The 12,639-nt window shown below is 40.8% G+C and overlaps 1 protein-coding gene across 4 annotated transcripts in view; it reads left to right on the forward strand.

Moving 5' to 3' along the window:
• The window catches only part of PLEKHA6 (pleckstrin homology domain containing A6), a 207,422-nt gene that overhangs the window by 70,790 nt on the left and 123,993 nt on the right, over positions 1–12,639 (forward strand). The window contains exons 2-3 of one of the 4 annotated variants that reach the window (XM_073667040.1): positions 5,300–5,453; positions 10,915–11,044. The exons of 1 other annotated variant lie outside the window; for it this stretch is intronic. The gene's annotated coding sequence lies outside the window, so the exon portion shown is untranslated. Of the gene's footprint in view, positions 1–5,299; positions 5,454–10,914; positions 11,045–12,639 lie in introns of those variants that run through there. 2 more of the 4 variants (XM_073667039.1, XM_073667054.1) reach the window with 2 other exon arrangements.

A 12,639-nucleotide genomic window follows, 5' to 3' on the forward strand; every position in this document is an offset into this window, starting at 1 on the left:
TACAAACACGTTTGCAACTGCAGCTCTTACGGCTCTGCTGTATTGCAACACTGACTACCTGTAAAATGAAAGCTGAAACACTATGAGAGGACATCTGCAAATGTGTTTAATGCTGCACTGTGTCAGTTATAATCACACACAGCTCTGCAGTGAGATCAGGAGAGCAGCTATTACACGTCATACTAAAAACCAGGGATGTAACTACCGCTGTTGCAGAGGTCGCCACCGCCACCGGGCCCAGCAGGTGAGGGACCTGCCGATGCCAGCAAATACTTCATCTGGATGTGCGTCCTTGGACGCACATTCAGCTGAAGTGTATCGCTTCATACAGACCCGTTGGATCCGTGCACGGCAATACACGCTGCTGGCAAATCAGAGGCCATCAGATGACATGGGCATGCATGTGACTGGGGAAGCATGGCAGTGACATCATGCTCTCCCATTGCATGCACACTAAAGTCAGCTGACGGCTTCAAAAGAGGAAGCTGCGCGGCGGGGGAGAAGAGGGTCGATGAGTATAATGGTTTATTTTTTTCTATACATTAAAGAACAGTGGCAGAACGAGGGAAATATAGCAGGATGGGGGATATATATACCATATACTTGATAATCACACCGGTTCATTACAGGGAAAAAGTGGATTACCATGTGTTAATTCCATGCACACAGCACTTTAACCAATTTCTGGCCCAGGGTGTACTAATACGTATCTGTGCGCTGGGCCTTATGGGCCTGATACGTATTAGTACACCCTGGCGATTTTGCCCGCACACAAGCGGTGCGGGCGAGATCGCTGTCGGGTGTCAGCTGATTGTTACAGCTGACACCCAGTGCTATGTGCAGGGAGCGGTCCTGCACCTCTCCTTGCACACTAAACTCCCGAAATGCTGCGATCGAAATCGATCGCAGCATTCCGGTGGCAAGAGGAGGTAAGCGCTATACTTACCTTCTCTGCCGGCGTCCAGCGGCATCTGAGTCCGGTCCCAGATGTTGCCATGGTGACCCGACGTCATCATGACAACATCCGGGTCACCAGGAGGCAGGAAGTTGCTTTGGTCATGCGCAGTGCACGACCAAAATGACTTCTCCCTGTGCAGCGCTGACAGGCTGCATAGCACAGGGATTGTTCTGCATTCCTGTGCTATACAGCCAATCAGGCTGCAAAAAGTGAAAGTCCCATAGTGGGACAAAGTGTAAAAGTAAAAAAATGTCAGAAAGTGAAAAAATATGAAAAAAAAAATTGTAAAAATATTTAAAAAATAAAATAATAAAAAAAATATATATATTGTACCCATAAATAAATAATCTTATGAAAAAAAAAAAAAATAAACCAATAAAAGTACACATATTTGGTATCGCCACGTCCGGAACGACCTGACCTATAAAACTATTCGGTTAACTAGTTTACCCCTTTAGTGAACACGGTAAAAAAATAAAATAAAAAACAAAACATAAAACTATGTTTTTTCACTATACCGCCAAACAAAAAATGGAATAAAACGCGATCAAAAAGACGAATGTAAATAAAAATGGTACCGCTGAAAACGTCATCTTGTCCCGCAAAAAACAAGCCGCCATACAGGTCCATTAGCCGAAAAATAAAAAAGTTATAGCTCTCAGAATAAAGCGATGCAAAAACAATTCTTTTTTCTATAAAATAGTTTTTATTGTGTAAAAGCGCCGAAATATAAAAAAAATATAAACGTACTGATTTGAAGAATAAAGCTGCCTTATCAATTTTACCACACGCAGAACGGCATTAAAAAAAAACAAAAAAAACAATTCCTGAATTGTTTTTTGTTCATTCTGCCTTCTAAAAATCAGAATAGAAAGCGATCAAAAAATGTCACGTGCCTGCAAATGGTACCAATAAAAACGTCAACTTCTTCCACAAAAAACAAGCCGTCACATGACTCTGTTGGCCAAAATATGGAAAAATTATAGCTCTCAAAATATGGCGATACAAAAAACTAGTCTTTGCAAAAAAATGCTTCTTTTAGTATGTGACAGCTGTCAGTCATAAAAACCCCATGTGAATCTGGCATCGCTGTAATTGCACCGACCCGAAGAATAAAGACATCTAATCATTTATACCGCACAAGGAACGGCGTAAAAAATAAACTTTAGGGTTAGGGTTGTGCTAGGGTTAGGGTTGTGCTAGGGTTAGGGCTGTGCTAGGGTTTGGTTTAGGGTTGTGCTAGGGTTAGGGTTGTGCTAGAGTTAGGGTTGGGCTAGGGTTAGTGTTGTGCTAGGGTTAGGGTTGTGCTAGGGTTAGGGTTAGGCTAGGGTTAGAGTTGGGCAAGGGTTGGGCTAGGGTTAGGGTTGGGCTAAGGTTAGGGTTGGGGTTGGGAATTTTTTCAGAAATAAAGAAAAAAAAATGACGATATGGCGTCCCCCCTCCCCCCAGTAACTCCATTTTGGAAACTACACCCCTCCAGGATTTTATCAAGGGGTATAGTGAACATTTTGAACCCAGAGGTACGACACAGAATTTGATAACATCAGGTCATCATATTGAACAAGTTGTCATTAGTCTTGAGTGCAAGTGCTCGCTACTTGAGTTTGCTTCGGGTGCTCGGATATGCACCGAGTATAGCGGGTGCTCGAGTGACATGCTCGAGTCTCCAATACAAATGTTTTGCAGCTGTTATACAGCCAAAAAAACCTTGTGGGGATTGCCTGCCATGCACGAGCGATCCCTGCATGTTTTTTGGGTGTCTAATAACCGTGAAACATGCGGGGCAGGGACTCGAGCATGTCACTTGAGCACCTGCTATACTTGGTGCATACCAGAGTACCCGATGCAAACTCAAATAGCGAGCACTTGCACTCAAGACTAATGACAACTTGTTCAATATGATGACCTAATGTTATCAAATTCTGTGTTGTACCTCTGGGTTCAAAATGTTCACTATACCCCTTGATAAAATCCTGGAGGGGTGTAGTTTATAAAATGGAGTTACTGGGGGACGGGAGATGGTTTCCACTATTTAGGCACATCAGGGACTCCCCAAACGCAACATGGCGTCCGCTAATTATTCAAGCAAATTTTACATTCAAAAAGTCAAATGGCGCTCCTTCCCTTCCGAACCCTGCCGTGCGCCCAAACAGTGGTTTTCCCCCACATATGGGGTATCGGCTTACTCAGGAGAAATTGCACAACAAATTGCATGGGGCAATTTCTCCTGTTACCCTTATGAAAATGCAAAATTGGGGGCTGAAAAACATTTTTGTTGAAAAAATGTGAAAATTTTATTTTTACGGTTCAATGTTATAAACTTCTGTGAAGTACCTGGGGGTTCAGGGTGCTCACCACACATCTAGATAAGTTCCCCAAGGGGTCTAGTTTCCAAAATGGGGTCACTTGTGGGGGGTTTCCACTTTTTAAACACATCAGGAGCTCCCCAAATGCAACATGGCATCCGCTAATTATTCCAGCAAATTTTTCATTCAAAAAGTCAAATGGCGCTCCTTCCCTTCCGAACCCTGCCGTGCACCCAAACAGTGTTTTTTCCTCACATATGGGGTATCTGAGTGCTCAGGGGAAATTGCACAACAAATTTTGGGGTCCATTTTTTCCTGTTACCCCTGTGGAAATAAAAAAATTTGGGTCTAAAGTAACATTTCTGTGAAAAAAGTTAAATGTTAATTTTTTTCTTCCACATTCCAAAAATTCCTGTGAAGCACCTGAAGGGTTAATAAAGTTCTTGAATGTGGTTTTGAGCACCTTGAGGGGTGCAGTTTTTAGAATGGTGTCACTTTTGGGTATTTTCTGTCATAAAGGGCCCTCAAAGTCACGTCAAATGTGATGTGGTCTCTAAAAAAATGGTTTTGTAAATTTTGTTTGTAAAAATGAGAAATCGCTGGTCAACTTTTAACCCTTATAGCTCCCTACTAAAAAAAAATGTTGGTTCCAAAATTGTGCTGATGTAAATTAGACATGAGGGAAATGTTATTTATTAACTATTTTGTGCAACATATCTCTCTGATTTAAGGGCATAAAAAATTCCGAAATTTTCAAAATTTTCGCCAAATTTCCGATTTTTTCACAAATAAACGCAAGTGATATCGAAGAAATTTTACCACTATCATGAAGTACAATATGTCACGAAAAAACGTTCTCAGAATCAACGAGATCCGATGAAGCGTTCCACAGTAATTACCTCATAAAGTGACAGTGGTCAGAATTGTAAAAATTGGCCTGGTCATTAACGTGCAAACCACCCTCGGGGGTAAAGGGGTTAAAGAGGCACTGCCAAGTAAATATACCCCTATTGTCACTTCATTAACCTATAGGAAATATTGGACTCCCACGTGTTGATGTGATGCACGCAGCATTCCATAGAGGTATTGTTGAGCAAATATACCCCTGCTTGTAATATATCGTCTGTTACTAATTGTTTTTAGTGGGAAATATTATTAAACCTTGAGCATGATTTTGAAGCCATATCATATGTAAATTAGAACCTCTTGAATTTACACACAGGAAAATATATCCACCTTCATAGGAACTCTGGCTTTATATGTGTGCTCTAAAGCCCGACATTTTCAATAAATATACATGCCTAATTTTATTCTTGTATGGGTCCGTGCCCACGATGCGTTTTTCAAGCGTTTTTGCTGCTGAATTTTTGCAGCGTAAATGCTTGGGAAACGCTTGGTAATCTTTCTTCCATGGTCCCCAATGTAAATCCGCAATTTCAATGCCCATGCTGCGGAATTTTCCGCAGCGTTGTTGATGTGCGGAAAATTCCGCAGCATGTCCATTATTTGTGCGTTTGCGCATGTGGAATTGCCATCTCAATGCATTAGAAAAACGCAAGGCAATTCTGCATGTGCAAAATGCTTCAAAAACGCGCGAAAAACGTGTGTCAAATTCCGCACGCGTTTTTCCGGGCAAGGACATGCAGAAATGAATCGGAAATTTTCCGCTTCATTTCCGCATCGTGGGCACATAGCCTATGAAGGCACTATAAGGCTGCTAACCTACTCTATGCACACTGTCACTGTAGGTTGAGTTTTTCCTATACATATTACTCTAGAATCCCTGTCAGAGGTATCACTTAGATAATCCCAATAGCTCCTCCTAAGCGCAGGCTCACTATTTCATATTTTCTTGGATATACAGTACAGACCAAAAGTTTGGACACACCTTCTCATTTAAAGATTTTTCTGTATTTTCATGACTATGAAAATTGTACATTCACACTGAAGGCATCAAAACTATGAATTAACACATGTGGAATTATATACTTAACAAAAAAGTGTGAAACAACTGAAAATATGTCTTATATTCTAGGTTCTTCAAAGTAGCCACCTTTTGCTTTGATGACTGCTTTGCACACTCTTGGGATTCTCTTGACTGCTAAGCACCTGGTCTTGTTGGAAGTTGTGGACTCTCTTTGTCTCTCATTTGGATTGCGGTCCAGGGTATTTGTTCACCAGTTGCACAGGTGCGGACTTTCTCTCTTTGTACAGACATAATAATAATAATAATATGAACAAAAATCTCCAATTAGATATTTAGAATAGTTTTTCTGATTCGCTATGTCTCTTTCCTCATGTGCAGGCCATTGCAGGACCTTAGGTATCCATGGTTACGACCACTAGCAACTAGCTAAGTAACTGTCACTATATCAGTGGTTTTACCCATGGATACCTAAAATCCTGCAATGGCCTGCACATGAGGAAAGAGACATAGCGAATCAGAAAAACTATACTACATACTGTATCTAATTGGAGGTATTTGATAATATTATTATTACACTTACTCCATATTGGGATAGGATCTTGGGAATGGGAATACCCCTTTAAGAGAGTTGATCCTACTGATAGATTCCCTTTAAGACAAGTAGATGGCTTTACTTCATTAGAATGTTAAAGGAACAATACATTTGAAATCTTTCTTTTCCACATGTTTTCCGCAATATAATATATTTCCAGATGGACGAGAGACTGACTGTAGTGTTCTTGAATATCATTTTTTTGGCAAAAAAATCCAGAATAATGCGTGTTCCATGGCCACTACTTATCACACAAACGCCTAGTAGTTTAGGTTTAGTGTCCTATAATTCTGGAGACCTTTAATCATTTAGACCCTGGAGTGTATTCATTTATACACAAAGGGACAATACGGGTGTTGTTAAGATAGGGATTGTTTCAGCTGTAATGTGTTTTCACAAAATTCTGCTTAGACTAGTGCTAGAATGCTTTAAGCTAAATAAAGTAATACATAGCAATCATCAAGATGTACAACTTGTACATTGCTCAATACCTGCAAAATTTCTTTACTCTGGACTATACCTATGCCTGGGCAGAGAGGGATACATTTTGGCCACTATTCATTAGAGGAAACCTGTCAGGTCCCCCATGCCCTCCAACCCAGCAGCATTCACCTATTTATGATTAAACTCCCTGCCTAACCAGCCCTGTATAACATAATTCAGTTAAATAAATGCTTTAATAAAGCATTTATAATGTTCCTCTTTCCTATGCTAATGAGAGCTTTGACTAGTCGATGGGGCGTTAGTTGCCCCTGACTAGCCAGCTCTCCTTCCATGTTATCACACCCCTGTGGGCATGATAACATAATTTGCACGAGCCAGTCTCATCGCCAGCTCATGCTTCAGAGGCGAACTGCGCATGACAGCAAGTTCATAAGATGGCTTCCGGTCATGAGCAGTAAGTCTCTGAAGCCAGGAAGCGTACACCTGGCTTCAGAGATGTGATAACATAATTTGCACAAGCCGACATCATCGCCAGATCATGCAAATCTCGCACATGTGCGCCGCTCATTTCGGTAGTGTTACTGCGTCTCTGAAGCCGGGTGTACGCTTCCTGGCTTGGAGGGCATTGGGGACCTGACAGGTGCCCTTAAGGCTGTGCGCCCACTATGCATTTTTTAAGCGTTTCCGCAGAGGCAATTCCGCTGCAGAAACGCTTAAAAAAAGCTTGGTAGAAGGCCTGCCATGTTCCCCAATGATAATCCGCATGTGCTGTGCACATGCTGCGGAAATTTCCGCTGCGGATTATCATTGCGGAAAAATCCGCAGCACTATCAATTATTTTGCGCAAGCGCAGTGTTTTCACCGTCATTGACTTGCATTGGAACGCATGTCATCCGCATCACTGGATCTGTACATGCGGAAGCCATGCGTTTCAATGTGCGGATTGTACCCGGGTGTGGAGGAGAGGAGACTCTCCTCTGGACCCGGGTACCATAGAACCTGTAAAAAAAGAATAAAATAAAAAATATACATCATACTTACCTTCTGATGGCCCCCGGTGTCCTTGTCTCTGCTTGCCGGCATCTCGCGGTAGACTAAAGGACCTGCAGTGATGTCATTTAGTCATGCGATGAGTCACGCGACCGCTGACGTGGGCAGGTCCTTTAGTCTATCGCGAGCTGCCGGCAAGCCAAGACAAGGACACCGGGGGCCAACAGAAGGTAAGTATAATATTTATTTTTTATTTTTTACCATTCTTTCGGTCACACTATATTAATCCATGCCGATTGCATGGATTTATATAGTGTGACCAAGTTGACAAGCACTTTCCAAGTGATGCTAAAATCGCTTGGAAAGCGCTTGACAACCCGCATGCGGAAATGCATGTGAAGAACGCTTCACTTCCGCTTGTCCCTGGCAGGAAAACGCATGGACAATCTGCATGTACAATCCACATGTACAATCCGCAGGCGTTTTTTTCTGCCAGGGAGATGCAGAAACGCTCAGGAAAAATCCAGAGCATTTCTGCATCGTGGGCACATAGCCTTACAAGGTTATTCTCAATTTGTCTCTTGAGCAGTTCAGAGCAATGCAGTCTCCTTATTTGCTGGTATTTAGCAGGGCGGGCTCTCCTTTCATGACAGCTTTAGTGAATAATAGAACTGTAGTATTAGTGGTAAGCTCAGCATAAGTTCTGCTATAACACATTCAGCCATCGGTGGTTTGTTCTGGAGTCTACATTGCTATCACTGTATTCACACATACAGGGAGTGATGAGGAAGGAGTGGAGCAGCTAACTGAATCAATGGACTAGAGAGGGCTGACTGAGATGTTAAGAGTTAAACGGCTATTCCCATCTCCAAAATCCTATCCCAATATATAGTAGGTGTAATAATAATAAGAATATTAGCAAATACCTCTAATCAGAAATGTAGTATAGTTCTTCTGATTCGCTATGTTGCTTGCCGTAACTTAGGTATCCAAGGTTACAACTACTAACAACTAACTGTCACTATATGAGTGGTCATAACCATGGATACCTAAGCTACTGCAATGCCCTGCACATGGGGTAAGTTACATAATGAATCAGAAGAACTATACTATATTTCTAATGGGAGGTATTTGCTAATATTATTATTTTTAGGCCTACTACATATTGGGTTAAGATCTTGGAGATGGGAATACCCCTTTAACCTTTCTCCTGGAATGTATGGAATGTAACTACTGTGCACACTAGGCCTTGGTCTAGAGACCAATTGATATAAGATAAAAGAATGACAGTAGATAGAAAAAAAAAGTCAGTTGCAGACTTGCTTATTTTCATGCTGTCTAATTAATTAAAGAATTTGAGAATAGGCTTTTAAGACTGGCATTTTGCATGCCGGTGATGATGAACAATGCACTGGAGTAAAGAGACATTTACACTGCAGGATAATCATAAATGAGTATTGTTAAAATCATTTGTTTCACGATTATTTTGTCATGTAACCAGGCTGCCGATCACCTGATTTACAATCAAAACGCCGACTGGTCCATGTAAACAGACCTTTAGGCTAGATGTACACTGAGTCTCTGCTTTTCCCATAGTGTATCGTCATTCTGTGCTCTTTGGCCTCCGCCTGGCTAAATGTATAAGAAATGAATACCATGCAGGATATGATTTTTTTTTACAGTGGATCCTGTGGTACACAGATGCCTTAGCATCCATCCTGACTGTGCACACTGTTGGGCGCATGCCTCTTGAGCATATGCCCCTGACATTGGACTCAGACACAGTGTTGACTGAGCATAAGATGCGCCAAATTCATTACGAGACTTGAATTGGGTGCATTGTTCAGTTGCCGGCGTTCTCTTACAGCCACACATTATCCTGTCCTCACGATTAGGTGTCAAAAACCTGATGACAGATTTCCCTTAATGTTCTAGTAGCATTGTGCTCAGTATTATCCCAGCAGAGGACAATGCAGCTGGATCTTAGAACAGAGCTGTCAATCATACTGCAGAATGCCCCACCCGCACCTATGTAAACATTATAGACAACACGGAAATGGACAGTTGAAAATGTTTTATTACATCTGAAGACGTAAAGGTTCAAAATTGAAATTCCTCATTAGGATGTCTTTCAAGTGTGAAACACTCAGCTACATGCAAGCGATTGGCGGTCGTTAACTGGCCTGTTTAGACCGGCCAACCACAATTCTACAGAAACAGAATGATCATTAATATGATCATCCTGGGTAATGGAAAGTGCAGACGAGTATTTTTTTTGTCATCCAAGAAAATTGGATAAATTATGCAAATGACACTCTGATCAAACTCTGATCTGATCAAACTATGATCACAGTGTGAGCACAGGGTGATCCGATTCTCTTGGATGAGAAGAAGATTGAGGATAAAATTTCTCCATCTTCCCCATTCCATCAGTCAGTGGAATTGGACTGCACTCTGATGTCATCGGAGTGCAGTTCGATGAATTCCACACACTCATTGACTTGCATGGCCCAGTGTGATTCGAATATTGAATCATACTCGAAAATGCAGCGATTGTATTAAAATGTAGTCACATGTACAATATAAAAATTTAGGAGTTGTCTACCTAAGCAATACTGTACACTGTTATACAAGGCTCATGTCACATTAGTTCAGAGCCTTCCATATGAGATGCAGTATATACTGTATCCTTGGAGTGTCTCTCGTATCTCTAACTTATGTTTAAAGACATGTAGCGTCATTTACCACCCATTGGGTGGCATTTTTAAAAACTGTATACTGCATGGTTATTTTGTTTTCCTGATTGTCTTTGTATTGCATACAGTACAAAAAATATACCTACCCATTTCTCCCCAACTTTTGCTAAATGTGCACTCTTTTTAGCATAATTCTATTCATTGGAGCACTGTGGATACAGTATGTTGAGTATGCCGCAGGAGCTTTCCTAGCTTATGTGCCAAGTGTAGTGCTCTGTGTAGTGAATACGGCATAACAGGTGCACATTTTGCATTGTTTGTATTTTAATACACATGCTCCAATTTTACAGGATGTCTTAAGTCATGATGAGTCAAAGAAGTTGCCTAAGTCTCTAACCCTAATTTTCCTAATTCTGCAAATCCCCTAAATGTTTAAAAAATTGAACTTCCTCTGGCAAAATCAGCTGTTTGCCATAAATGTGAAAAGCCAACATCTTCCCTGACTCACCATAAACATGGCAGTTTATCTTGGACAAACAGATAATATATTTCTATTTATGTGTAAGGTCAGAGATATGATGTGTATATAATCTGCAAGGAGTTTGTATGCTCTCCCCATGTTTGCGTGGGTTTCCTCCGGGTTCTCCAGTTTCCTCCCACACTCCAAAGACATACTGATAGGGGATTTAGATTGTGAGCCCCAATGGGGACAGTGATGATAATATCTGTAAAGTGCTGTGGAATATAATGGTTCTATATAAGCAAAGCATAATAATAACAATATTTTGTTTTCCTTTTATTGTTGAATAAAGTTGTTATATTTTATAACATTTTTAAATAGAAAGTCTAAAATCCTGGATTTGCATTCAGAGTGACAAGTATGCAAAGGGTTACGTGTCAAGTGTTACACTCCAGGTAGATGGCTGTACATCCGCCACAGTCTGGTTGGCTAGTTTAAATACACACACCCCTAACCCTCCCTTACTCTCTTACTGTTTCAGGTAACTAAGCATGTTTGTGCTAGAGGCGGAAGCATAACCTGTGTCTGCAGAGACAAGTCTGTGTCTGAAGTTTGTCTGCCATACATAGTAAGGGATCACAGTCCAAGCACAAGACCTACAGCAAAAGCAAGTGAGTCCTTGGCTTATTTATTGTAGGGAGACATCCTGTAATGCAGATTGTGTGCACTGACAAAGCCAGCAGCTGGGATGTATGGAAGGAATGACAGATGGAGGCAGAGACAGATGACAGGCGAGCATGCTGTGGATAATGGGTGCAATGCATATGAATGCTGATCATACACTTCTATAGAATGAAAGCGTTCACTCCATACATCAGCAAAACAATAAAGTCTGACGTGTAGGAATAAATGCAACTATCAGGAACACCACAATTTATCATAAAATGTCACTGCAGATACAGATGGTTATAGTCACATTCAAGAATTGTCAAACTATTGTATATATTACAAGTAATGAGTTTTTGGGAATTATGTCAGTTGTGACAAGTATTTGGCAATCCGATGGGTTGTAATGAAACTTCACTGTGTTCTTATAGCTTTGACTACATGGGAGTCATTTAGTAGGAATCCTATATAACTAAGTACATCAGGATCCATCCTTGTTACTCCATGTGCACAAATATGTGACAGCAATCTGTATTTTTCACCAGTCTCAGGCCTTGTTTGTGTTTTATGTACATGTGCTACCCATTTTTGGGAAGTCTATGGGCGATTTACGTGTCTTTATTTTTGTGAACCAATGTTCCTAAAAAAAAAAAAATACCATGTTAAGTCTGAGTTCGGTCCAATTCAATGAATGGGTATTGGATATGAATTTAGCCCTAAACACAGTGGACACTTTTCAATTGATTACAGTTTACTCCGTTTCATGGTTTGGATATACTGTAGAGCAATTGATCCAGTTACATGACATACCATCATTGTGATGTGCAGAAGTGGTGCATTTTTGTAATTTGTCTACTTCCTACTAAATATGATTATGGGATACTGAACCTCAGTAACATTTGTAGTATTATAAGCACAGCAAAATCACTGGCTAAAGTTTGTCACATCATCCTTTGATTTCCACTCCTTTAAGAGTTGGCACTTCTTTCACTACCTAAGTGGCAGTTGTGCTGTATATTTGTGCAGTGAGGTGTGTTACTGTGGGTTGGTCTTTAATAGTTTTTGCAGTGCATCCTGGGTGGAATTATGCTGACGGTCATCCAGATAATTGTCATTATTGATTTTCACAGCTCACTTAATGAAAGGCAGGGACGGGTTTGGAGCGTTAGATTGTGACGGTTTGGCTATACATTGCATTTCCACAACATTTACTAAATGACAATATTGCCTATAGCTGTACTACTGAAGCAGCCTCTTGGAGCCTAAGTGTACTCCATGCACAAGACATCTAATCGTGTATGACAGTTTGTCTAGTCCTATCCATCAAATTTTCTTACCTGCAACATACCTTGCATTTTTATCTTTGTGTAGACTGCTTGGAACTAGCATTTATATGTTTCCTGGAGATATGTTTGGATGTATATACTCATTGCTGTCTCAAAACATGCTAGATCCACAAAAATACAGGCTGAATAACGATGGTGGGTCTATTTTGGTGCTATTACTTATGTTTAAATATTGCTTTTAAAATGCGAAAACTATCAACTGTTATGTAACTGCTTTGCCTTGTGGTACATGTGTACTAGTTTATAAGACTGTG

The sequence above is a fragment of the Phyllobates terribilis genome, unplaced genomic scaffold (assembly GCF_046119375.1).
Source record: "Phyllobates terribilis strain yellow unplaced genomic scaffold, ASM4611937v1 Scaffold_2__4_contigs__length_985480577, whole genome shotgun sequence".
In the NCBI taxonomy this organism is placed as follows: Eukaryota; Metazoa; Chordata; class Amphibia; order Anura; family Dendrobatidae; genus Phyllobates; species Phyllobates terribilis.